Consider the following 27531-nt stretch of genomic DNA (forward strand, 5'->3'; position numbering starts at 1 on the left):
GGGCCTTGGCGCCCGGGCGGGGACCGGTGGGAAAGGAAGTGGGCGAGGCCTGGGAAGGAAAAGTGGAAACCGAAAACGGCGGGCCGGGCACCCGGGCGGGAGCAGAGCGGAGCGAAGCGGGTGGGGTCCCGCGGGGCCACTTGTTATCCCGGCCTGGAGGCACAACCCCTGGGCTTCCCGGCAGAGATTCTTTGGGCACAGACAAGCGCTCCAGGCAAACTTCCGACTGTGTGGAGTTCAGAGCAATAAAATTTGAGTTCTAGGATCCTGGTTCGCGTTGCTGCCTAGAAACTCCCTGGCAGACACAGTTGTCCTTGCATTAACTGTCCCGTAGCCTTACACAAAGAGCTATGTGTGCTATAACGTGGCTTACTTTTTCTCTTAATGATGCCATTTAATCTTTGAAATACATATTTCAAATACAGGGCCCTTGAAATGCATATTTGCCCTCTCTTCATAGTTACACGGGGGCTTACCTGGTGGTACAGTCGGTAAAGAATCTGCCTGCAATGCAGAAGAGCCTGGTTCCATCCCTGAGTGTGGACGATCCCCTGGAGAAGGAAATGGCCACCCACTCTAGTATTCTTGCCTGGGAAATCCCTTGGACAGAGGAGCCTGGTAGGCTACACAGTCCATGGGGTTGCAAGAATTAGACAAGACTTAGCCAGTAAACCCCCACCATAGTTACATGGTGGACTAGCTAAAGGCGTATCCACCTGGGATCTGGTATGGAAACCATCTAAATACGGCTGCTGTGGTGCCACCCTTGGATCCAGAGGGAGATTGGCAGGGCTGGGGTGTTGGGCAGGGGTGCCCTGCAGCTCTGTGGTCTTGTCCATGGGACCTGGCTCTGGGCGACTAAGCCTGATGAGATTCAGGGGCTGCAAAGTATCACAGTGATTGGGAGAACTAAGAGTAATGGAGAAGGACCACCCATGAATCATATCTTAAGAGTCACTTCTTGAATTAACTGAATGGCTCAAAATGTCAGAATCTGTCCAAATGCTTTTATGTTTAAAGCTCAAATGCTTTTATGTTTGTCCACGGTTATTGCTCCTTCCAATGCCATCCCAGGGAAAGAGTTCTTTTTAGACAGGTTGTGTCTGATGATGCCACGAAGACCATGGTGCATATAGTAAATATTTAATGACAATGAAGTTAAAGGCACTCTTGTCTAAATAAATGTAAGGTACTTTGCCACACCTCTCATTAAGAGTTTTAAAGAGTCCATTAGTTTAGCCATCTGGCTACGGAAGCTCTGTCACACCAGGTCCTGAGGGTAAGGAAGGCTTTCTGATTGACTTTTTCATAGAGTGAAAAAAAAAAAAAAATAGTGTGATGAATTTCTGCAAAGTGAGTCTTAACTTGCTTTGGGTTCCTCTAACAATTGAAAGAAACTGAGTTGCAAAATATTCCCTGCCGTTGGTTCAGGACCCTCTAGTTCCCCTGGTGAAATTCTAAATTGGCCCCCTTACACAAAGGTCAAGGAGAGGCAGACCCATTCAGATTTGTTCAGTTCAGTTCAGTTCAGTTGCTCAGTGTGTCTGATTCTTTGTGACCCCATGGACTGCAGCATGACAGGCTTCCCTGTCCATCACCAACTCCCAGAGCTTACTCAAACTCATGTCCATTGAGTAGGTGATGCCATCCAACCATCTCATCCTCTGCCGTTCCCTTCTCCTCCTGTCTCCGATCTTTCCCAGCATCAGAGTCTTTTCAAATGAGTCAGTTCTTCACATCAGGTGGAGGCCAAAGTATTGGAGTTTCAGCTTTAGCATCAGTCCTTCCAATGAACATTCAGGACTGATTTTGTAGGTGGCAGTTTAAATAAGCAATGAACTTACATAGGAGGCTTGTCTCCCACAGTAGCAAGATGAATACATCTCCAAATCTCCTCACCCACCTGCCAGAATCTTAAAAGTTATATAGAAGCCTTAATGGGATTCAGTCCTGTGTACAGACCCCACGATCTCAACAACACATTGTTCTGTCAAGGTTGCATCCTTGAAAATGGCTCCTGGTACAGATACAGCCAGCAGAACATATATTCCAAGGACAGGGGAGGGGATAAGGAGGCTCTGATTATTTGGGGTTGGAGAGTCAACCAGAGGGGACATCCTCTCGATCCTTCAACAGGTGTCCACATAAAATTCACTTATTTTGTGCACCATTCTAATTCCTTGCGTATACTCCTCTTTCTAGAGACTAGTTAGTATAGCACCTGTAAATCTGTGATCATTCCTTTAGGATGATGTACTAGGTTGAATAGTGTCCTCCAAAAATTCATGTCCACCCAGAATTTCAGAATATGACCCTATTTGGAAATATAGATTTTGCAAATTTCATCAAGTTGAGACTGGATTAACCCGAAGCCTGTTATTCTTATAGGAAGAGGAAAATGTGAACACAGAAACCCAGGAGGAACACCGTGTGATTCCTGAGGCAGAGACTGGAGTTACGCTGCCTCAAGCCAAGGAATGCCGAGGATCGCTGGCCAGCAGCAGAAGCCAGGAGAAAGGTACAGAGAAGTATGGTTTTCCGCACAGTTTAATATGTTGTCCAAACAAAGAACATTAAACAAGTCAGGGATACATTCCTTTAAGGTTTCAAGAAAAAAAAACCAGATCAGCGCGTACACAGGGAGTTAGTGTAGCCTTGGCACCTGGAAAAGGAGTCTTGTTATTGAAGGAGTATCGGCCCTGGTATCCCAGGAATGGAGGCATTTAATGATGCATTTAATCTTTATTTTTAACATGGACATTCTTCTGGTCAGTTCTCCCTTTTCTTTCATAATTAAAGCAGATGGACATGTATTTGTTTTTCTGAATTTTTTTTTTTATTGAAGGATAATTGCTTCACAGAATTTTGTTGTTTCTGCCAAATATCAACATGAATCAGCCATGGGTATACATGTGTCCTCCTCCCTCCCGCATGTGTCTCCCTCCCACCTCCCTCCCCACCCCACCCCTCTAGGTTGTTACAGAGCTCCTGTTTGAGTTCTCTGTATCAGAGATAGGCTGTTTTAGTTAGCATTAAATTCAGGTTAACTTGTGTATAAGCCAGAATGACTTCCCTAAATACCTCAATATGCGAAAATGTCCTTTAATCATTTCCCTGCCCCTTTTCATTCTTCATCTGTCTCCTAGATGTTGGCCTGACCCAGGGCCCATCGTTGACTCTCTCCTCTGAATCCACAGTCTCCCCAATGATCCTGTCCATGCTCCTGATTTTCACGGTCTCTTGTGCTCTCTTGAACCCTGAATCTTCCTCTCCATTGCAATTATTTCATCTGAACTATAGACCAGCTTATTTGTACATCAAAATCAATATGTTCAAGTTCAAATGCTTCACTTTTCCACCTTTGATTCTCTTATATTAAGTGAATGCCCCAACCTTTAACTCAGATACCAGATCAAAAAACCTGGGAATGATTCTTGATCCATCCTTCCTCATCTTTCACCAGAAAGTCTCACATATGTAACTATTGTTGCCAAAATCTTGGCCCCCTGTCCACCGGTGCCAATAAAGAATACGGAAACTGAGTTTGTAGGAAATAGAAAAATGGCTTTAATCTTTGCCCGGAATACGTAACAGGCTAGCACCTCAAGTACTGTGCCCCGTCCCTTGGGAATAGAGAGAGGTTTTATATCCTCATGAAGGTCTGGCATTTTTATTCTTTCTTTGCAAAGTTTCAAAACAACTACAGCTGGCCTGAGGCAACTCAGCAACAGGGTCTGGTTTCCCTGAAATAATTGGCCCATGGCCTTTTTTCTGAAATGCAGAATGCTCCAAGCGATTGTAAGGGAGCAAGAATGCCAAGTGTGGGGGTATAATCTATACGGAGTCAGAGAGTAATTAGCTTTGTGAAGGACAAGCCCAACTACAAGTGTTTGTTAGTAGTAACAGCTAAAGAATGACCAAGATTGTTTAACTTTTGCAAGCCTGTTTGGCTGGTATGTGCGAAAGGCCACTCACTCATTTCCATTTTTGTTCCAACACTATGACAGGCGAGACATGAGTGGAATGTTAGTTAGCCTTACCCTATCCAGTTTCTCAGGGGAAATACAGTTCTGTAAGTATCAGGAATATTACATAGATCTGTCTATGGATGTAGATATGGAAGAGGGCATGGCAACCCATTCCAGGATTCTTGCCTGGAGAATCGCCATGGACAGAGGAGGCTGGCGGCCTACAGTCCATGGGGTCGCAAAGAGTCTGACACGACTGAAGCAACTTAGCACACACGTAGATATAGACATATGAAATCATCTATGTAAGCTGTGAAATATAAATTATTATTCTATTTGTTAAACTGCTACAAATATTTGTAATTACATATTTGGCAGTATTTGATAACCAGACTGATAGAATTTGAAGGAATTGGGAGTTTTCTGAAGAAAGTGGCTTCATCAAGTAAGTAGTGGATGATGATTTACAATTTCCTTCATGGATAAGAATTCTCTATTTCTTTTTGGATGTTATCACATTTGATATATTAAAGATTCACTTTTAGGTTTTAAAGCACGCTTCTGTGGTTATGATTGTTGGTGACACTGGCATTATTTCTAAGAAAACAATGGAAATTAAAATGTTATTTGGTAAATGTATTTTTATATTGCAAAAAACAAAACAGTAATTTTGAAAAGTTTCTAATCTAAAATATATCATAAATCTTGATTAGCTAAGAGACAGTTATCATTTCCAAATGTGTATATTTTTTAAAAAAATCAAAAGCAAACAAAAAAGGGAGCTGACAATGACAAAGCAAGGTGTTACATGTTATAGGGCCACATGGAGCTTTCATGTTTTAGAATTTCAGAGGATTCCTTTAAGTGCTTGAGTATGAATTGCTTTCCTTCAGTGTCTGGTAAGTGGATTTAAGTGAGGGATAATAGCATCCTTAATAGTTCTAAAGGAGTTTCTTGCTTGAACTAAATGTTAGTGGAAGATTGGTTGAAGGATTGATTGCTTCTACACATTCCACCCTCTCCTGCGTGTTCCGATAGTTTTCACACTTTATTCCAGAAATCATCAGAAACCAGACCGTAGTAGTAGTGTTAGTTGCTCAGTTGTGTCTGACTCTTTGTGATTCCAAAGACTGTAGCCTGCCAGGGTCCTCTGTCCATGGAATTCTCCAGGCAAGAATACTGGAGAGAGTTGCCATTCCCTTCTCCAGAGGATCTTTCTGACCCAGGGATCAAACCCAGGTCTCTTGCATTGCAGGTGGATTCTTTACCGTCTGAGCCGCCAGGGAAGCATTTTGGATCTTTTTTCTTTTTTTTCTTTTTGCTCCATGGGCTTTAGAGATACTGTTGAATATGTGTTTGCTTGGATAACTGCTTTTATTCTTTTGGCCTGTGGTTATGGGGATTAATAAAAATGAGCATAGTAATTAATACTACAGGACAGAACATTAATCCAGTCAGGAAGGAAGTACTTTGAGGGAGAGTCAGGTGGGAACTTTGGAAACTTTTGAAAATGATGTGCTAACCTTGACCTAAAATGAATCTATAGTCATGTTCGTATTGATATTTAAACAGCATCTCTTATTGAGAGCATGTAGTTGGAAGTTTTTTTAAAAGTACATTCTCTGCATTTTAATTTGATAGAGAATGTTTAGCACACTTACATTTAAGGTAATTATTGGTTTACTACATGTTTTCTCTTTCATTCTCCCTGCTTTTTATCCTTCTGTTTCTCCTTTTCTGCCTTCTTTTACATCATATGAATTTTTAAAAGAATTTTATTTTAAATTTGCTTTTGGGTTTTTGTTGTTCCTCTTTATAGAACTTTTTGGTATTCGGCCTAATGGATTAAGATATACATCTTTAATTTTTACTGTTTGCTTGAGATAATATTAAACCATTTCACCTACTAGGTCCATTTAACCATGCTTCTTGTCCTTTATGTTATAGTTATAAAATGTATTATGTTTATGACAAGATAAAACTGGCATATAATATGTATTTTAAAGAAATTAAGAGGAAAAATAGTCTTTAATATTTACATGTTTACCTTTACCCCAGTGTTCTTCAGTCTTCCCAAAGATCCGAGTTTTCATCTGTTCTTGTTTCCCTAAGCCTGAAGGATTTCCTTTAGCATTTTTAAATGCAGATATGGAGATATACCCTCTTAGTTGTGTGTGTGTGTGTGTTTAATGTCTTTACTTCATCTCATCCAGCTTCCCTGGTGGCTCAGATGGTAAAGAATCTGCCTGCAACGTGGGACACCCGGGTTGGATCCCTGGGTTGGGAAGATCCCCTGGAGAAGGAAATGGAAACCCACTCCAGTATTCTTGCCTGGAGAATCCCATGGCCAGAGGAGCCTAGCGGGCTGTAGTCCATGAGGTCCAAAAGAATCAGACATAATTGAGTGACTGACACTTCACTTCATCTCATACTTGAGGGATGTTTTTGCTGGGTATAGCATATTCAGTTGATAGCTTTTACCTTTCAAACTTTTAAAATGTTGTTCTGTGATTTTCTGATCTCTATTGTTTCTGTTGAGAAGTTGTCAGTAATTCAAATTTTTATTCCCCTGTATATATAATCTGTCATTTTTCTCTGCTTGCTTTCAATATTTTTTTTTCTTTCTGTTTGGTTGTCAATATGACAATGATGTGTTTAGAGATTTTTTAAAAATTAGTATCATTATTCATCAGGCTTGACATTTGTTGAGCTTCTTGAATTTGTAAATTTATGTCTTTTACCAAATTTGAGAAATTCTCAGCTAGTGTTTCTTCAAATTTTTTTCTGCTCTTTAATCTTTCTCATCTCTCTCCTAGAATCCAATTACTCATATGTTAGACCTCTCCCTTCATATAGTCCCAAATGCCCTGGGACTTTGTTGTTTTCACTTTTTTTCTTTGTGTTTTTTAGACTGGAAAGCTTCTATCAAACTTTATTTAAGCTTATTGACTCCTCTCCTCTCATCTTAGTTTTGCTATCAAATTCATCTACTAAATTTTGTATGATAGGTAGTATATATTTCAATTCTAAAATTTTTCTTTTTTATATATATTTTCTATTTCTTTCCTGATATTTACTATCCTTTAGCTCATGCTGGGCATATTTTCCTTTACCTCATTGAGCATAGTTCTAATTACTGCTTTTAGAGCATGACTTGGTTATTCTAACATCTAGACATCTTAGAATCAGGCTATATTCACTGTGGCTTGAATGAGAATGTATCGCATTTCCTGGTTTGTTTATTTATTTTTGGATTGTCAAGTAATTCTGGATTACAACCTGGACATTGTAAATATTATGTTATGAAAATGAGTTCTATTACATTCCTCCAGCGACATTGATTTTCTTTTTTAAATGGGCAGTTAATGTGGTTAGGGGCTTCCCCGTGGCTCAGCAGTAAAGAATCTGCCTACTGTGCAGGAGATGCAGGAGATGTGGGTCCAATCCCTGCATTGGGAAGATCCCCTGGAGGAGGAAATGGCAACCCACCCCAATATTCTTGCTGGGAAAATCCTATGGATAGAGGAGCCTGTGAGCTACGCTCCATCATAGGGTCACAAAAAGTCAGGCACGACTGAGCGACTGAGCAGTTGCAGAATGTGGTTAGACTCAAACTGCAAACAAGATATTGACTGCAGTAGTAGCAGCTCAAATCTAAATTCACTGTTTTTTCTTTCTTGCTTTCTTTCTTTCTTTTTTTTTTTTTGGTGGGGGCTTGTTTTTATCGAGGCTGTTTTGAATTCTGTCTTGCACAGTCATGATTCATAGTTTATCAATGATGTAAGTTTAAGCACAGAATATAAAGTTTTTCCCCTCTAGGTATTTCTTTTCTGCTGTTTCTCACTTTATTTTCCAAACAATTGTGTTTGCATCAAACTCTGACCTCTGATTCTTCAAGCCAGAAATATTGTAAGCTTTCTAACAGAGTTTTAGTTACCCTCACACTGCACAAGACTTGTGGGGTCTCAGGCTAAGGGCCATAAAATATGGGAAACTTACTCCATACTCTTTCTTTTGTTCCAAGTGTTAATTCTCTTCCAGAATCTTACTGTTTTTGTCAGTTCTCCACTGCTTTTTATGTGTTTTTTATTTGTATTTTTCCTAGTGTTTGATATTGTTGTATGTAGGAGGGGCAGTTTAATGAGAGCTACTCAGCTATGACTGAAAAGACACTCCCTACAGTTATATTTTGAAGTACTAAATGATGAAGTTATTGGGAGAAAATACAAGGAACTTGGTTTTTTTTTTTTTTTCCACTTTCCTAGGGTAGATTTCTCTCTCCAATAAAATATTCTTCTGAAACAATCCAGTTTTTCAAAAGATTGAAATATTTTTGCCTTAGACTTCAATCTGAAACTGCTGAAAGCCTGCTGGAATTGTGTAAGGCTAATCTATTAACTTAAACATCACATTAGAATAAAAATTTATGAGTACTAATAACATGATGAAAAAAGTAACAGTGTTAGTCTCTCAGTTGTGTCCAACTCCTTGTGACCCCATGGGCTATAATCTGCCAGGCTCCTCCGTCCATGGCACTCTCCAGGCAAGAATACTGGAACAGGTAGCCATTCCTTTCTCCAGGGTATCTTCCCAACCCAGGGATCGAACCCGCATTTTCTGCATTGCAGGCAGATTCTTTACCATCTCAGTCACCAGGGAAGCTCATATAACACAATACTACTAAGGAAACAGTTTGGGGAACGAAAAGAGGATTGGTGGAACTTGTCCTTGAATTTCCTGTGAATTTTGTTGAAATGCCAAAAACAAAATTTATTTGAGGGAGTTATGGTAAGGTTTATCTTTCTCTGGTGATTCCATTTGTGTTTAAATTTCATCTAGACTAAAATGAATACTTCCTAAAGTTATTCACCTTTATATCCAATCTTGTCAGCTTTTAAAATGTAGGTTCTTTCATTCAATTCTAACATAACAGCAATTATTTGATGATGCTTAGTCACGGTGGAATAAAACTCAGGTAATTTCCACATTCTCAGGGCATTTTTTGAAAACAGACCAGGGAGAAATGTTCATTCAAATTCAAGACAAAATAAGCTAAATTTTAAAACCCAAGAAGGAAAAAAATGTCATTAGTGTTACTAGATTTTGTAGCAAAAATAATCATAAAAATTGTTTTCTTAGAAATTATTGGAACATGATGCCTAAAGATGAAAGTATAAATATTTCAGAAAAGAATGAATAAGACCATTTCCTTTGAAAATACCCCTCCTTTTTAGGAAGAAAAAGTAATAATATTCACTTAGCTGGAAATGTAGACTTACAAATATTCATAGTTGCAAAACTGTAACACACACAGATTCTCATTAGAAAAACATTGTAGGGGAAATGGGGTGATGGTAGGAAAAACATTGTAATAGCAAAAACTAGTAACAAACTGAAGATCATTCAATGGAAGACTACTGAAAACTCTATGATTCATCCTTTCAAAGGAAAGGAAGGAAGGAAGATTATGTGCTTTATCAGCTGCTGTGGAGATATGTCCAAGATATTCAATTAAGTGAAAAAAGAATCAGAGACGTGTATGTGGTATGTCCATTTATCTATTTAATTTGTTAATGTTTTGGCATATATGCATGAGCCTGTTTGGAGGAGGATTACAAGAAATTTGGTGACTGTGGATATTCTTGAGGAGAAGGGCTACGAATGGGGGGTAATGTGTAGGGAGAGCTTGTAGTTTTTCATTTTGGACCTATCTGTGCAGATTCTTTTTTTCATCATTTGTTTTTATTTTTTGTGGTAATATCTTTAAAAATCAAAGAATATGAGGAGCCACATTTGTTGGTGGGGGGGTTGTTCTTTTCAGGTTATAATCAATTATAATCTCTTTAGGGATATAAAAGAAATAAAATTAATTGCCTCTGGGGAAGACAACTGAGGGACAGAGGGGATAGTTTTAACTCTTCCTTTTCATATCATTTGAATTTTTATCCATATAATTATGTTACTTAGTAAAATATTAAATACAAAATATTAAAATTTTAAAAAATGCAGCGATCAACAACAACAAAAGTGAGACACTGGTCGGAAGTGTTGCCTGTGAGTTCTACATGTCAACCAGTGGGCTTCATCCAGAGTGAACAGACAGAATTGCATTCCATGCAGCCTGAGTTTGCATGCATGCTGTGCAGCACTTGTCTGAGAATATGGGCTCTTGGCAGCTGTTTTAGACTTTGGCTTCCTAGAACTGGGAGAACTGGGTTGGGGCACAGACCCTCCCATGGAAAAGTGGGCCCTGTTTCAGAAAGTCTATGGCCAGACACCTCAGCTTCAGAGGTTGTCCCCCAGATAATGCTGTTTATCTCTTTCCATACATTGTTTTTTTTTTTAATTGGAGGTGGTGGTTTTTGCCATACATTCATATGAATCAGCCATGGGTGTACATGTGCTCCTTGTCCTGACCCTCCCTCCCACCTCCCTCCCCATCCCATCCCTCAGGGTCGTCCCAGTGCATCAGCCCTGAGCACCCTGTCTCGTGCATCGAACCTGGACTGGCGATCTATTTCACATGTGATAATATACATGTTTCAATGCTATTCTCTCAAATCATCCCACCGTCGCCTTCTCCCACAGAGTCCAACAGACTGTTCTTTACATCTGTGTCTTTTGCTGTCTCGCACATACCGTCAGCGTTACCATCTTTCTAAATTCCATATATATGCGTTAATATACTGTATTGATGTTTTTCTTTCTGACTTACTTTGCTCTGTATAATAGGCCCCAGTTTCATCCACCTCATTAGAACTGATTCAAATGTATTCTTTTTATTGGCTGAGTAATATTCTGTTGTGTATATGTACCACAGCTTTCCTATCCATTCATCTGCTGCTGGACATCTAGTTGCTTCCATGTTCTGGTATTGTAAACAGTGCTGCAATGAGCATTGGGGTACATGTGTCTCTTTCAATTCTGGTTTCCTCGGTGTGTATGCCCAGCAGTGGGATTTTTTCCATACATTCTTATTCTTTACAGAGTGAAGTAAGTCAGAAAGAGAAAAGCAGTTATCGTATACTGACACATATATATGCAATCTAGAAAGATGGCACTGATGAACCCTTTTGCAGAATAACAGTGGAGACACAGACATTAAGAACAGACTTATGGACACGGCTGAGGGAGGGGAAGAACAGAGGGTGGGAGGTATGAAGAGAATAACATGGAAACATCCACTACCATATGTAAAATAGATAGCCAATGGGAATTTGCTGGGGCTTTGTAACAGCCTAGAAGGGTGGGAGGTGGGAGGGATGTTCCAGTGGGAGGGGACATGGGTAAACTTATGGCTGATTCAGGTTGATGTTTGGTAGAAACCAATGCAATACCATAAAGCAATTATCCTTCAATTAAAAATAAATAACTTTTTAAAAACACAATAATATTACAAAAGTTAAAAAAATAGTTCTCTGTAGAAAACTATACAATTATAGGAAAATATAAAGAAGAAAATAATCACTATCTACCTATTTAAAACAGGAAAAAAACTCCAGTACTATACTGCTTGGTTATTTTAGCAACATAATTGCATATAATCAATGTGTTGCTCTTTACTTACAGTAATGGAAAGTTGGAAGCAACCTGCAGGTCTTTGACTCACATATTTACTTCACTGGGCTCTGTGCAACAACACAAAGAGGTTTGTTTCTCACTCAGTCATAGTCTGATGCTAGTCGAGCTGTCTTTTCTGTTCCAACTGGTGAGTCGAGGATAAAGGCTGCTTCCCGATTATCACCTTGCATCTGGAACACGTGGCTTCCACACGTACTTGCAGCAATGAAAGAGGGCAAGAGGTTGGCATGGGTTGACTTTAACACCAGGGCCAGTCACTTTCACCTAGATTGCACTGGCTGGAACTCAGTCACATGGTCCAGCCAAACTGCAAGGGAGACTGGGAAATGGAAGCAGCCCATGGTCCCAGGAAGAGGAAACAGGAGTTTGAGGGAGTGAAGACATTGTCTGGACATAGAAGGAAGCTTATTATTATAATAAATTATGATATATCTTTGTAATAGAATATCATTCAGCCATTGAAAATCAGGTTTCAGAATGTATTTAATGACAGGCCGATACCAATGATAAAAATAAAAAGGCAAGATCCAGAATCTTATGATTCTTGTTTCGGAAAAAACGTAATATTTATACATTATATGTGTGCCTATAAATATAAACTAGAAGGAAATAATAAATGATACGTTCTTTGCAGTTATCTTTAAATGGAAGGGTGATAGGTCACTTTTTTTTTGGTAGTTTTGAAGAAATTGCTAATTGTCTTCAGTGATCATGTATTTCTTTAAAAAGAAGTATGTATAATCTGAAAAACTTTCTTTTAAAGTGGAAAAGAAATCCTTAGGTCATCTGAAACTAGAGCTGACACTTAAAATTCCCTTACAAGTTGCTACAGATGATGAATTTGAAGTTATGCCACTACGTTTGTTTTGAATCAGCAGAGGGCCTCTGTCTGCTTTAGTGCTTATTTTTCCGTTGGCATCGATGCTAGCCAAACTCCCTGTTTTACACATTAATTGTGGTCAGAATCCTATATTCCATTTATTCTTTTGGCAGGGAGAAGCCAAATCTGAAACCTATCTTTGTCAATTGTGACACTTTTTGAGTAGCATCTATGTGCTGACCAGAGCAAGTAAGCAAACCCGGCCTGGCCTTGCAGGAGGTTTTCATCTGCAGCAGACAGTGCTACCATAGCAACAGGCTCCGTCACAAAACTCGGAAAGGAGAGCAGTTTCGCAGAGTGAACAGTCCTTGTGAGGAGACAGCCACGGGGTTTGGAAGAGAATGAGGACTTGCACAGGGGGCTCTGCCTTCCGGTAGGACAGGGCTAGACAGAAACCATATTTCCTTGCACAAGGAGATTTTGTGGATTAAAAGAAAATACATATCAGCTTTAACATCCATATAAGGCAAAGAATGGGGCTTCCCAGGTGTCAGAGTGGTAAAGAATCTACCTGCCAATGCAAATGACACAGGTTCGATCCCTGGGTCAAAAGATCCCTTAGAGAAGGAAATGGCAACCCACTCCAGATTTCTTGCCTGGAGAGTTCCATGGGAAAAGGAGCCTGGCGGGCTACAGTCCATGGAACTGCAGAGAGTCAGACACAGCTGAGCACGCACTCACAGGGCAAAGAATAATAACAAGATAGGAAGAGACAAAATACAGAAACTCATTAAAAACAGATGTTCTCCATATGTATTTTAAATCCATCACGTTAGAAAAAATGTACAAAATTGATCATGTCCAGTGTTAATGAGGATGTGGGCCAACAGTTAATCCTCAAATGCTGTTGGGAATATAAGTTAGCCTTTGCGTTATCAAGTGTATGTGTCCTTTGATGGAGAAATTGAATGTCTGAGGTAGCTCACTCAGCTGAAATAATGTGGGTGAACAGGTAAAGCCTCTGCTGTCCACCTTCATAACCTACCTGTGTGGTATGTTGTTCAGCTGCTCAGTAGTGTCTGACTCTTTGCTACCCCATGGACTGCAGCGCCCCAGGGACAGGCTTCCCTGTCCTTCACCATCTCCCAGAGTTTACTCAAACTCATGTCCATTGAGTCTGTGATGCCGTCCAATCATCTCATCCTCTGTCATCCCCTTCTCCTGCCTTCAATCTTTCCCAGCACCAGGGTTTTTTCTGAGTCGGCTCTTCCCACCAGGTAGCCAAGGTATTGGAGCTTCAGCATCAGCATCAGTCCTTCAAATGAATATTCAGGGTTGATTTCCTTTAGGATTGGCTGGTTGGATCTCCTTGCAGTCCAAGGGACTCTCAAGAGTCTTCTCCAACACCACAGTTCAAAAGCATCAATTCTTCAGCACTCAGCCTTCTTTATGGTCCACCTCTCATATCCATACATGACTACTGGAAAAACCATAGCTTTGACTAGATGGACGTTGGTCGGCAAAGTAATGCCTCTGCTTTTGAATACGCTGTCTAGTTGTTACAGCTGCCCTCAGTCTCTTGGCAGGCGTGGTAAGGTCCAAAGCAGCTCAGCAAACCTGTCAGTTCAGTTGAACAAACTACAGAAAGAATGAGACACGCAGGTGCCCTCTAGTGGCCACGTTTTAGAGAACAGGCTCTTGGAATATTTCAAGCCTTCCCTTGAAGGTGGCAAGACCTGTCTGACAGGGCTGGGCATTGATACTTGGCCTCCCACCTTCCCACCCGCAGACTCGGGTACTAGCCAGGAACAGCCCTTTGGCTTGGCTTTACCTAAAATGAGTTTGGGGTGTTTCCAAGGAGCTGCAACCTCAAATTTCTTCCTACCGGTGTGCCAATTCAGACAGCCAAGAGACCTGGCAAAATCCCAAAGGTGCTGTCTTTTGTGGACCGCCACCCCCAACCCCTCCCTGTTCCATAAAGCCCAGGGACACACTGGTAAAGCAACTCCCCAGAACAACTTAGGTTTCCAATTACTTCCTTGAAAATATGCTAATTAACTTGACATTGAGTTATACAAGAGTGAGCAAGTAAGGAGAAGATGATACAGGCAGGAAAGAATGGGAGGCCCCTAGAGAGCAACATTAATATTTGCAGAGTGCCTAGTTGGTGCCAATTATCAGGGCTGCCACAGGTGCTGGGCCACCCACAGCTTGATGGTATTTTTGCACATTTGTAAAAAGTGGATGCAGGGTTTGGCAGAGAGACGGAGCCTTTGTGTGAAGGCAGAAATGCTCTCTTCTCAGGCATAGGTACCTTCATGCTTAGATACAACAGTTTGGTGAGAGAAAAGGACTTGAGTTTAGTCCCCATTCACCCCCACCCTGGGTCTCAGCACTTTGGAAAGTACACCCATGTCACAGGTGTATCAGCAGCCTTGCACGTGTGATGCTGAAGGCATCTGGCCGAGGGAAGAGTAAAGGCTGAAAATCCAGGCCTGCTCTGCTGGCCAAGCCCTGATTTATGTGTCAGTCTGGAGCCCTCGCCTTTGTGTAGTAAGCACAAAGCTGCCTTATGTGCTAGTGGCCCTGGGTCTATGTTGTGTCTTTCTTTAATGATCCTGTAAGGTAGGCAGAGATAGGTTTCCTGTAAAGCTAATGACATAGATTTTTCCAAGATCTACGGAGGGGTTCAAGCACTGGTTCATATGGTATGCTGCTGCTGCTGCTAAGTCGCTTCAGTCGTGTCTGACTCTGCGTGACCCCATAGACGGCAGCCCACCAGGCTCCCCGATCCCTGGGATTCTCCAGGCAAGAACACTGAGTGGGGTGCCATTTCCTTCTCCAATGCAGGAAAGTGAAAAGTGAAAGTGAAGTCGCTCAGTTGTGTCTGACTCTTAGCGACCCCATGGACTGCAGCCCACCAGGCTCTTCTGTCCATGGGACTTTCCAGGCAAGAGTACTGGAGTGGGGTGCCATTGGCTTCTCCTCACATGGTCATATTTTGTTCTTAAATTTGCAAAATAAGATCATTGAACCATAATCGCTTAAAACGATTGTTGCAGCAACTTTTGGATATAGGTACAAAATTATCCCCATCTTGTAACTGAGACACAGAAATGTTAATTAGCATTATTGTTAAGTCTTAGAGCTTGGATTTGGTGCAAACTAATTGATATGAATGCCAGAGGATCATGGAGAATATTGCTTCTAAGGACACAATATATTGTTTCTAAGGAAATATATTGTTTCTAAGAGGTTTGTGACATTGTACAGGACACAGGGATCAAGACCATCCCCAGGAAAAAGAAATGCAAAAAAGCAAAATGGCTGTCTGAGGAGGCCTTACAAATAGCTGTGAAAAGAAGAGGACCAAAAAGCAAAGGAGAAAAGGCAAGTTATACCCATTTAAATGCAGAGTTCCAAAGAATAGCAAGGAGAGATAAGAAAGCCTTTCTCAGCGATCAATACAAAGAAATAGAGGAAAACAATAGAATGGGAAAGACTAGAGATCTCTTCAAGAAAATTAGAGATACCAAGGGAACATTTCATGCAAAGATGGGCACAATAAAGGACAGAAATGGTATGGACCTGACAGAAGCAGAAGATATTAAGAAGAGGTGGCAAGAATGCACAGAACTGTACAAAAAAGATCTTCACGACCCAGATAATCACGATGGTGTAATCACTCACCTAGAGCCAGACATCCTGGAATGTGAAGTCAAGTGGGCCTTAGGAAGCATCACTACAAACAAAGCTAGTGGAGGTGATGGAATTCCAGTGGAGCTATTTCAAATCCTGAAAAATGATGCTGTGAAAGTGCTGCACTCAGTATGCCAGCAAATTTGGAAAACTCAGCAGTGGCCACGGGACTGGAAAAGGTCAGTTTTCATTCCAATTCCAAAGAAAGGCAATGCCAAAGAATGCTCAAACTACCACACAATCGCACTCATCTCACATGCTAGTAAAGTAATGGTCAAAATTCTCCAAGCCAGGCTTCAGCAATACATGAACCATGAACTCCTTGATGTTCAAGCTGGTTTTAGAAAAGGCAGAGGAACCAGAGATCAAATTGCCAACATCCGTTGGATCATGGAAAAAGCAAGAGAGTTCCAGAAAAACATCTATTTCTGTTTTACTGACTATGCCAAAGCCTTTGACTGTGTGGATCACAATAAACTGTGGAAATTCTGAGAGTAATGGGAATACCAGACCACCTGACCTGCCTCTTGAGAAATCTGTATGCAGGTCAGGAAGCAACAGTTAGAACTGGACATGGAACAACAGACTGATTCCAAATAAGAAAAGGAGTACGTCAAGGCTGTATATTGTCACCCTGCTTATTTAACTTATATGCAGAGTACATCATGAGAAATGCTGGGCTGGAGGAAGCACAAGATGGAATCAAGATTGCCGGGAGAAATATCAATAACCTCAGATATGCACATGACACCACCCTTATGGCAGAAAGTGAAGAGAAACTAAAGAGCCTCTTGATGAAAGTGAAAGAGGAGAGTGAAAAAGTTGACTTAAAGCTCAACATTCAGAAAACTAAGATCATGGGATCCGGTCCCATCACTTCATGGGAAATAGATGGGAAAACAGTGGAAACAGTGAGAGACTTTATTTTGGGGGGCTCCAAAATCACTGCAGATGGTGAATGCAGCCATGAAATTAAGAGATGCTTACTCCTTGGAAGGAAAGTTATGACCAACCTAGACAGCATATTAAAAAACAGACGTTACTTTGCTGACAAAGGTCCGTCTGGTCAAGGCTATGGTTTTTCCACTAGTTATGTATGGATGTGAGAGTTGGACTATAAAGAAAGCTGAGCACTGAAGAATTGATGCTTTTGAACTGTGGTGTTGGAGAAGACTCTTGAGAGTCCCTTGGACTGCAAGGGGATCCAACCAGTCCATCCTAAAGGAGATCAGTCCTGGCTGTTCACTGGAAGGTCTGATGCTGAAGCTGAAACATCAACACTTTGGCCATCTCATGCAAAGAGCTGACTCATTTGAAAAGACCCCGATGCTGGGAAAGATTGAGGACAGGAGGAGAAGGGGACAACAGAGGATGAAATGGTTGGATGGCATCACCGACTCAATGGACATGAGTTTGGGTGAACTTTGGGAGTTGGTGATGGACAGGGAGGCCTGGCGTGCTGCGGTTCATGGGATTGCAAAGAGTCGGACACGACTGAGCCACTGAACTGAAGGAAACAGTGCTTCCAGGAGCATCCTACCAAGCCCTATTCATTCATGCCCCTGGTTCTCCAAATATCACCATCAATGACAGACATCTTTGGATGTTTTTTAGAGGCAGAGAACAAAGCATGAGACCAGAGGTCAGACCAGAAAGATGCAGTGGCTTCCGGGAAGCCAGCCCTAGATGTTGGCAGCCTGGCTAGTCTCTGTTTAGGCTCAGAGTAAACTTGTGGGTTCTTTTACTAAAAGGAAGAAGAGAAGATGGATATTGGGAGGTTATTAGCAGTCTTTACCAACATGGCATCTGGTCCCATTACTTCACGGCAAATAGATGGGGAAACAATGGAAACAGTGACAGATTTTATTTTCTTGGGCTCCAAAATCACTGCGGATGATTACTGCAGCCATGAAATTAAAAGACATTTGCTCCTTGGAAGAAAAGCTATGACCAACCTAGATAGCTTATTAAAAAAGCAGACACATTACTTTGCCAACAAAGGTCCATCTAGTCAAAGCTATGGTTTTACCAGTAGTCATGTATGGATGTGAGAGTTGGACCATTAAGAAGGATGAGTGCCAAAGAATTGATGCTTTTGAACTGGTGGTGTTGGAGAAGACTCTTGAGAGTCCCTTGGACTGCACGGAAATCAAACCAGTCAGTCCTAAAGAAATCAATCATGAATATTCATTGGAAGGACCCATGCTGAAGCTGAAGCTCCAATACTTTGGCCACCTGATGCGAAGAGCTGACTCATTGGAAAAGACCTTGATCCTGGGAAAGAATGAAGGCAGGAGGAGAAGGGAACGACAGAGGACGAGATGGTTGGATGGCATCACCTACTCAGTGAAATGAGTGTGTGCAAGCTCCAGGAGTTGGTGATGGACAGGGAAGCCTGGTGCGCTGCAGTCCATGGGGTCGCAGAGAGTAAATGAACTGAGTAAATGAACGACAGGAAACAACACCATTAGGCCAAGAATGGTTTGACTTAAAAACCTGTGAGTCCTGAGATCTGTGGGCACAATGTGAGAATTAATATGAACTGTAGGGCAAAGCAGGTGAGCAAGAGTGAGAGATAGACCTTGTCAGGAGGCAGTCGTGAGAGACAGGCTGCATGGGGCCGGCAGTGAGTGGAGCATGGTGAGCAATGGCAGCCATTTCAGGGGACTTGCTCACAGCTTTGGGCTCAGATATCTGGCAGAAATGATGCTGAATGGGCTTCCCAGGTGCAGTGGTAAAGAATCCACCTGCCGATGCAAGAGATGTGGGTTTGACGCCTGGGTCAGGAACATCCCCTGGAGAAGGGAATGGCTACCCACTGCAGTATTCTTGCCTGGGAATCCCATGGACAGAGAAGCTTGGTGGGCTATAGTCCGTAGGGTCGCAAAGATTTGGACACGGCTGAGTGGCTGAACTGACCTGAACTGAACTGCAGTAGTCTTGTCTGGAAAATTCCATGGACAGCTGAGCCTGTCGGGCTACAGTCCATGGAGTCACAAAGAGTAGGACGCAACTGCGTGACTGAGCATACACACAATCTGACAAGAAAATACACATGGACTTCTGAAAGTCATTTCCCTTGACTCACAAGAAGACTTGGGAGACCCAAGAAAAGACCTCTTCATTCAGAGAATGAGGAAAAAATAAAGAAAAAAAAAAGACAAACAGAGACATTGAGGCTATTCCTAGTCTCCAGCTTGACCAATCCACCAGTGGGGAATGATCCACTATTACAAAGAACACATGGGTAGTAACCACATCCTTCCCCCTTCCCTCTCAATCAAGGTTCTGTAAAGAGTTGCACCATGGGAATCATTGCCTCTACCTTTTCATCTTTTCACCTTTCTAATGGAACAGCCCCCGTCTGGTCTCCAGGGATATCATTATTGCCCAATTCAATCGATTCTTTATATTTTTGCATGGTGTTCCTCTACATCGTTTAATCTAAGTGATTAACCTTTGACTTCTTCATACGGCCTCTTGTCACAATTTCTGGGTTACCAGGTTCTTCTGATTTCCTCTGACTTCATCTTCTCATTCCCCCCGACCCCACCCTAAACTCCTCCTCCTTGGGATGGTGTGTTAGAAAGAGTAGGTTGGCAAGTAACTTCTCTCAAGTCTCATTGCAAACTCCTCCTAGGTTTCAATGGCTGGAAAGCTAAATAGCTACGTGTCCCCAAGCCCTTGCAACTAGCAGTCCAGATATGTTCTAGATTTTGCCAATCAGGTGGGCTCACATGGAAACCTGGGGAGAAACATAAAGAATCAAGGAAACTTGAAGAAGAATTAGATCAAAGTATTTATCAAAATCTTAAGAAGGTTCCTAAGTCTAAGTAGGTTAAGCGTCACTGCTTTACACAGTGACTAGAAAATGCGTCTGCTGTTAGATTTCAGTTTCCTTGTGTATGTGGATGATTTTTATGTTACCACTGAAGCAATAATGCTGCATAACAGGCCATCACAGAGTTCAGTGACTTGCAAGAAGAAGTCCTTGCAATTATTTCGCTCATAGTTCTGCTTCAGGCTACTGGTCACCTGGGCTTGGCTTCAGGCTTGAGTGGGCTCAGATTTCCTGTGTGTTTTCCCATTCTCCCTGATGGAGAGTTACTCAGGACATGTTCTTCCCATGGCAGATCACAGAAGCCTAAGAGAAGCCAAATCACGCAAGCCCATTTAAAGCTTCTGCTCTCATCCTGTCTGTTCACATTTTTTGGTCAATGAGATTCACTTGGTCAAGCCCAAAGTCCATATGGTAAGACAGTATCTTTGTTCCCTGGTGGCTCAGATGGTAAAGAATCTTCCTGCCATGTGGGAGGCCTGGATTCAATCCCTGTGTCCAGAAGACCCCCTGGAGAAGGGAATGGCTACCCACTCCAGTATTCTTGGGCTTCCCTGGTGGCTCAGTTAGAGAATCTGCCTACAACGCAAGAGCCCCAGAGGACACAGGTTTGATCCCTGGGTTGGGAAGATCCCCTGGAGGAGAAAATGGCCAACTGCTTGCCCCAGTATTCTTGCATGGAGAATTCCATGGACAGAGGAGCCTGGGGGGGCTTCAGTAGTCCATAGTGTCACGAAAAGCTGGATCCAACTGAAGCAACTTAGCACACACACATGGAGTGGGAGAAGAAAGAAGTTCATGTTTTCAAAATAAAAGAACCAAATCTAGCCCAACTTCCAAGGTAAATATTGCGCTTAGAATATTTATCTTGGGCTCCAGACACTGCCTGTGGGATGTCTTTTCTGTGCTGGTGTTGCTTCCAAGGCTGCCTGCAAAGGTGCCCATGGCTACCTGTTCAGTAACTGCCAGTTTGTAGAACAAAGTAGGAAAAGTTAAAAAGAATGAGTTGACTTCTTCAGAGAAAGGGTGGTCTAGAGAGGGGCTAGACACTCACATGTGTGTGGATGACTAAAGATTCCTTTAAGTACTGATGGAAATTTAGCATTCAAAGCCTTCAGTGATTGGAAATTCCCTGGATGTTAGAGCCTCGTACTGCTTCTGCAGGGGGCACGCGTCTAGGGGAACTAAGATCCTGCATGGCATACAACAGGGGGGAGAAAAAGCCTTCAGTAATCAAATTTTTCAGTTTTCTGTCTCACAGTTCCTCCTCTTGAACCTTTTACTCTATGAGAATTACAACAAACAAAAATAAACCCCCTAGGGAAAAAAAAAGGTCTTATGTGAATACCGATATATTGTTAGAAAGAAACTAAATCTCTTTTGCCATTTAAAAACATAAAGTCAATGAACAGTCTGAAATAACTTATTATATGACTATGTTTTAAAATTAATCACCCCAATTAAATGTTAAAGTGTTAATATTTTGATAAATTTTTCCTCTGGAAATTCATCTGATTTTGAGGGTTTTTTTTTTTTTTTTTTTTCCCTGCAGAAGAGATAAATAAGGAAGTTAAGAAGGCTCCCACCAACATTTTATCAGGGCTTCTGCTAGGGTGTATAAATGCTTCAGATGAAAATATGAAACCCCTGGAATAAGCTTTTTTGGGACAATCTATTTTAAAAAATAGATGTATTCCTTCTTACTCACTTGACTTCTCCCGAATCAGTCTTCTCAGTTAAGCTGAGTCAGGAAAACCCCTGACTCAGAGGCGAGAGCAGCCCAAGTGTGCTCCTCCAAGGGGTGGAGGAGCTCAGCCCTGGAGCTTTCTGTGAGCTGAGGGTTAAGATCCCTAGGATGAAATCCCCTTGGTCTTCAGCCAACTTTTGTTTCTTTACCTTTTCAAGGGGCTTCCTGTGCCACCCATCAGAGAGATGAATTTATTTCAATCCTCTAGAGACTACGTCCATCAAAACCACCAAAGCTCCCCAGCTTCTCACCTAAGAGATCTAATTTTATTTTTTACAAACTTTGTATTATGGAAAATTTCAAATGTATACAAAGTTAAAGAAAAATGGCATATAAAACCCATGTGTCAGGCATTGTTTAATCACCTAGCTTAAACGATGATCTATTCCTGTCCAGTCTTAGGCCATTGCTATGTCTAGTCACTGTTTTTCATTCCACTGGATTCCTCTGAAGCAAATCTGAAACATTCTGTCATTTCAGTAGCAAATATTTAGTACCATCTGTAAAAGATAAGGGTTCCTTAATAAATCCAATGGCATTGTCAGGATCAATATTACATATTAAATAAGCAAAATAGCAGAGCAGCTCCCTCCCTGAGATCCACTGAAAGTCAGCCCTCGGCACAGTGGTTTATAAAAAAGAAAGAAAGAGTAATAAAGGAAAGAAAATATAAAAGAAAAACAAATAAAAGCATAATGTATAAATTGCTGTTAAGGAGAAAATTTGTTTTTTGGTAAGACACCATTTATAACTATTTCAAATAACTGCAACAAATGATTTTCTATGGGTATCAGAACATAAACCACAGAGGCATTAATCTATAAAACTCAGCACTGACCATATCACTTCAGCTACAGTAATCAGAATAGCTTGATTATATTCATTTTAAATAAATTCAAAATAAGAGGTTTCATGCTCAGCTGCTGGTTTTGTTAAATTCTTCCTATTACTATACTTGAATAGTTATCTAGGAATTATTCATCTTGAGAAAATTATCCTTCCCCAGATATCTTACTTAAAATGTCCTTTGAGCTTTATGTTTTCCTGAAAAGCGACTTGCTTTTCCACTCATGTGTCAAGATACATTTTCATGCTGGTTTCACTAGACAGCTGTCAAACTTTGAGGGTTATCATTGTAGCATTATATGGTAGCCTCGCCAACAAGTTTCAAATGTTCAAATTCCAAGCCATTTGATACCATTTTTGTTTTAATTTCCTTTCTTTTTTTTTTTTGACCACGCTGCATGGCCTATGGGATCTTAGTTCCCTGAAGAGGAATTGAACTGGACTCACAGCAGTGAAAGCGCTGAGTCCTAACCACTGGACTGCCAAGGAATTCCCCAATTAATACTATTATCATCAGCATTTACCAAATGGCTTATTAAAGATAAAGTGGTGGGGTGGTGGTAGTGTGGGTGAGTGTAGAATTGGAAAGGTTCGGAGTGATCAATAGCACATTTGAGCCCTAAGCATCGGAGGCTTGCCAACTAGTTTTAAAAAAAATCATCGCTGCAAATTCCCATTGCTGTAATACCTCTTTCTTGCTTTTCTTTAAAATTGTTTGATATTTACTGCAATGTGTATATGTGCTCATTCTCTCAGTCATGTCTGACTCTTTGCAACTTCATGAGCCGTAGCCCACTAGACTCCTCTGTCTGTGGAATTTTCCGGATAAGAATACTGGAATGGGTTGCCATTTTCTGCTCCAGGGGAGCTTCCTGATCCAGGGATTGAACACACATCTCCTGCATTTCCTACATCAGCAGACAGATTCTTTACCACCAAGCAACCCGGGAAGCCCATAGCCTCTCCGAAATTATGAAGAGGTTGACATGTGCTTTTATAGTGAAGAAATATGTCTTAGCACTGCTTCCTGAATCTTTCTCTGCCTTGCTGGTCTGCCCTAACACCATGCCTTTTGCTGTACTCAGTTCCTTGTCTTAGACTGTTTGGGCGGCTATAACAGAATAATGTAATCTGTGTGGTTTATACATGTGAGAAATTTGTTTCTCACAGTTATGGAGGATGGGAAGTCCAAGATCAAAGTGCTGGCAGATTCAGTGCCTGGTGAGAAGTTCCTGTCTCCTCACTGTAACCACACGTGCAGAAGGGACAAGGGAACTCTCTAGGGCCTCTTTTACAGGGACACTAATGTCACTGTAAGGGCTTCACCCTCATGACCTGATTGTCTCCTAAAGGTCTTACCTCCAAATACCATCACTTAAAGAAGGATAAGGACCCAGGCTTGAACAGACTCCCACTGGCCAAATCAGGGGTACTCTGAAAAAGTAATTAATGATACTGTCCATAATAAACCGCAGAATAAAATAAAAAACATGAGAGTAAATAAATAATGAGTAGATTAAAAGTTTGATGAGGAATGATGTGTTTATGTATGTTCAAAATACCTTTCTAGAAAATACTTATTAACTGCAAATGAGAAAAGTGCAGCTGTACAGTGGAGGAAACGGGCAGATTTCAGGATTGGCGCAAATGGAAACTGTGTCTGTCTCATAGACTGGATGCCATCAGAAGCATTACTGCTGTGATGGCCCTGACAAAGATGCAAAACATGAACCTAAGAAGGAGAAAACATTAGGAAAACCCAAGCCAAAGATTATTCTGGAAAATAACTGGCCTGTAATTTTCAAAAGTGTCAAGGTCATAAAAATCAATCAAAGATGGAGGCACTATTACAGACGTAATGGAGACTAGAAAGATATGGCGTGTGGAACCCGTGACCTTGGACTGGATTCTTTTGCTGTAAAGGGCATGATTAGGACTAATGGTGAAATTTAATAGGGTCTGAGAATTCAGTGGTAATAACATATCAGTGTCAGTATTCTGATTTTGGTGGTTGTATTTGTTTCCATAGGAAAATGCCCTTTGTCTGTAGAAAACATACCAAAGAATTTGGTGGTAATGGGGCTTTGAGTTGGCCATTGACTTAAATGGTTCAGGAAACAAAATATTCTTCCTCTGTACCTTCAATTTTTCTGCAAGCTTGTGAATGTTTCAAAAATATTAAAAATTAAGGCCATTAATACCTATTTCCCCCCAAACTGTATTTTGTGCATAGTAAATGGTTTGTGGGCAGTCCTCTAGTGTACACTGGCCTGGATGGGCTCTGGGGTCCCGCCTAGCCAGAGTCTTACCATTTTCCCACTTCCCTGCTTACGTCCACTTTCCTTATTCAGTGGAGCAGAGTGAGGGGAGTTCGAGGTGGGGAGAAGGAAGAAGAATCACAGTCAGAATGCGGGGAGGCTTTTGACCACACCTGCAATTTTCCTCTGGAATTCTGGTCCCCAAGACACTCCACTTCACTCAATAAGCTATTTTTCAAATGAATGAGATCTCTCAAAAACTTTACCTTCCACGAACTGTTTCTAAGGAAACTGCTAAAGAGTGTGCTCCACCAAAATAGGAAGTAAACCAATATAGACGCAAGCAAGAGATACAACCCAAGAAAGGTATAAAGAAACGGCCGAAGTGATAGGAAAGGGAGATTTCAAGAAAACAGGAGGGAGGGTTAGAAATCATTCTACCCAGATAATTGCAGGCCAGAAGGCTCTAGAAGAGTTATCTTCAAGAAGATGAAATTAATGAAGCACTTAATTTACTTGAATATATCCAGAGGAAATTTACAGGGGGAGTGTTCAGAAATAAATTAATGATAAATACATAGGAAAATAAGCAAATGAAAAAGAAAGACATCTATTACCTTTAGGCACAGAAGAATGTGGATGGAAAAAAATGATCATAGTTTTTTTACATTGCTAAACTTTGTCATTTAGGTGTAATCATAATAATGCATTTTGGAGAAGGAAATGGCAACCCATTCCAGTATTCTTGCCTGGAGAATCTCATGGACTGAGGAGCCTGGGGAACTAAGTACAGTCTGTGGAGTCGAAAAGAGTCAGACACGACTGAAGGGACCGAACACGTAATAATGTATTTACTGAGTATTGATTTTAACTTTACTGGGACCATAAGTGAATGGACAGTGTACCCTGTGTGTTTGTGTGTGTACATGTATGTGTATGTGTGTGTATAGAGGAGAGCAGCATATGTCTCCACAGAGGAAAGTTGATGGATAATGGCTAAAACAGAATTATCATCAAAAAGTAGCAATGAAAGCATTTTTCCCCAGAGATATGAAGGGATATGTCACAGGAGTTGAAACTCCTTGCCTCTGGAAAAATGGAAACAAGAGGGAGTGGAGGGGGTTGTTCCTTTTGGTAAGAAGGTCAATAGAGCACCTGAGTCTTAACTACAGTTGGAGTTCTCTGGAGATGAATTATTGGGAAGTGCTTTGGAAATATACGCTTGTGGAAGTGGCCTGGGTGAAGAGCAAAGGAGCCTTTTCTTACAGGTCAGCTCCTACAGGGAGACGGCAACGTGGAGGGTGGATCTGCAGTTAGTCATCACGTACACATGTTTATGCTTGTTTTATAGAAGTTGGAGAATAACACCTTCGGTTCTTTTAACCTTGCTTTAAAAATAATGATACATTATTGTCCTATATATGCTTTAATTTGGTAGTTTTCCACTCAAGTAGCCTTCCCATAGAAACCCCCTCCTTCTCCCTGCAAAAAAGATCTGTGAAAATGACCTCACACAAAAAAGATGTGCGCATTCTTGCAGTGGCAGGGGCTGGGGATTAACTTTGTTAAATCCTGTCTTTTCCGGAGTTATTTGTCCTCAGCAATCAAATTACATGATAATATCCCAAGGAATACACTTTAATAAACTCATTTAACTGTGGCTGGACTTTCTTCAGGAATGCAGGCTCCAATCACGGCGTTTTTCTTAGAAGGAAACATGATTCCGTTTAGGAGGACAATTCCAAGAACAGACTGATTGTAGCCAAAAACAAGGTCTGCCTATACATGCCTGGTTGAGTGCTGTAAAATGCAAGCAAAACAAAACACACCTAACTAGAAAGAGGAGAACCATAGGGAGAGAGAAGAGAGGGGGTGGAGACTGTTTTGAACCAGGTTTGAAAGATGCAGTAAGCATCAGGGGTATTACAAGAGCCCAGATGGAAAACAGTTTTGTTTGTTTTTACACAAAAAGGCACAGAGTAGGGGATGGCTTTACCCCCAGAAGGCTGGGGTTCAACTGGATTAGAGCACTGGGTTTCAAAGTAAACTGGCTGTACCTGTAGTGAGTCTGAGATCAGCCAGGGACTCTGCTTCCAAAGGAGCCAGCCAGCATGGGAGAAAGATGTGAGAACTGTCAAGCATGACTGAGTAATACCCAAGGCTGTCAGTCAAGATCAGATGGCTCTCAGTGTATCTGCAATTTCTCCATCTGTGTTTATTTGTTTGGTAACTTTCCCCATGTTGGGCTAACTTCATCCTTCACCCTATGAACAGAGACTGTCATAGGTTAGCACCTGTTGCAGTGGCCTGAGGTCAAGAGGGAGGGGCAGGTTGGAGAAGACAAGATGGTCTCCTGAATCGAAGATGGCCCTCTAAAGAGGAGAAAAAAGTGTCTTTATCTTTCCCCTAGACCTCTTAGACAGGGGTGAGGGAGATGAGTTGGGGTGAACAGTTCAACAAGTCCAGGGGAATTTCACCTCATGGGGCAGGAAGAGTTGGTGGGGATAACCTTTACAGGTCCTAAGCAATTCCCCCATCTAAGTTAAGTTTTTTTAAAGATTTTAAATAGATACAAAAGAACATTTTTAAAATGTATATAGTACCGAATTTTAGTAATGAAAACAGACAAGGGGTTGTCAGGGTTTAGTGTTGGGAGGAGGTTGTGACTATCAAGTTTCTTTGTGGTGATGGAACAGTTCTGTATCTTGATTGTGGTTGTGATGACAAGAATCTATATATGGGGTAAAACCTCACAGAAGTACACACACACACAC

General features: G+C 41.3%; 1 protein-coding gene and 1 long non-coding RNA gene across 7 annotated transcripts in view; one reads left to right on the forward strand and one right to left on the reverse strand.

Moving 5' to 3' along the window:
- The window catches only part of OSMR (oncostatin M receptor), a 66362-nt gene extending 65648 nt beyond the window's left edge, over positions 1 to 714 (reverse strand). Inside the window, exon 1 of the mRNA XM_060400481.1 lies at positions 477 to 714. The gene's annotated coding sequence lies outside the window, so the exon portion shown is untranslated. The remainder of the gene's footprint in view (positions 1 to 476) is intronic.
- Positions 1 to 27531, forward strand: part of LOC114118742 (uncharacterized) — a 107613-nt gene that overhangs the window by 990 nt on the left and 79092 nt on the right. For all 6 annotated transcript variants that reach the window (XR_009596785.1, XR_009596784.1, XR_003591916.3 and 3 more), the window contains exon 2: positions 2389 to 2518. This is a non-coding gene — a long non-coding RNA (uncharacterized LOC114118742). The remainder of the gene's footprint in view (positions 1 to 2388; positions 2519 to 27531) is intronic.

The sequence above is a fragment of the Ovis aries genome, chromosome 16 (assembly GCF_016772045.2).
Source record: "Ovis aries strain OAR_USU_Benz2616 breed Rambouillet chromosome 16, ARS-UI_Ramb_v3.0, whole genome shotgun sequence".
Classification (NCBI taxonomy): Eukaryota; Metazoa; Chordata; class Mammalia; order Artiodactyla; family Bovidae; genus Ovis; species Ovis aries.